Source organism: Solanum tuberosum, unplaced genomic scaffold (genome assembly GCF_000226075.1).
Source record: "Solanum tuberosum cultivar DM 1-3 516 R44 unplaced genomic scaffold, SolTub_3.0 scf00048, whole genome shotgun sequence".
In the NCBI taxonomy this organism is placed as follows: domain Eukaryota; kingdom Viridiplantae; phylum Streptophyta; class Magnoliopsida; order Solanales; family Solanaceae; genus Solanum; species Solanum tuberosum.
The window spans coordinates 1,876,772-1,877,497 of NW_006238976.1; positions in this window are offsets into that span (position 1 = coordinate 1,876,772).

Sequence of the window (726 nt, forward strand, 5' to 3'; positions counted from 1 at the left end):
CATACAAAGTCTCTCATACATTACCTTTATAGTGTATACAAAGCATTCCCAGGGGATTGGTTTTGTCCTGTTTGATTCTTCGTCTTTGTTGATACTCGAGTATTCAGCTTTGAAACTCGATGAATAATATAGTTTACTGCTTCAATGCTTACCTTTCTATCCGTTTCCACAAAACTTAAATACTTGATGTGGTTCATGGAGCTGCACATGTTTTTGAGTTTGAAATGGCCAGACCCATAACCGAGCTGGAACCCGGATGGGCCATGCCTGAATTGAGACGGGTCAGGATCGAGGACGGAGCCTTACTGTAGGCTGGTTGAATATTTCCAGTTATGGGAGAATCGAAGCTTTACAAAGTATTATGTTTTGCATTGAAATTTTTATAAAGAAACTAAAATGCAAAAAATATTTTATTTTTTTAAAGGAATATTATTGCTACAAGTACTTTAATCATGGTAACATTACTAGTCATTCATAACTATAATGAAAATGGATTAGACAAAAATCTAATGATCTCAACATGTGACTTGTCGGGAGATTTGTCATTTAAGAATAGTAAGATAATATCAAAATAGGAAAATTATCGGAAATCAAATTGGGATTTATTGTATTGAAGTTTAATTATCGAAGTACGGTAGGGGTGTATAAAATCGAACCAAATCACAAATCGAGTCAAATCGGAAAAAAAACCCGACTAATGGTTTGGTTTGGTATTGGAAAAAAAAA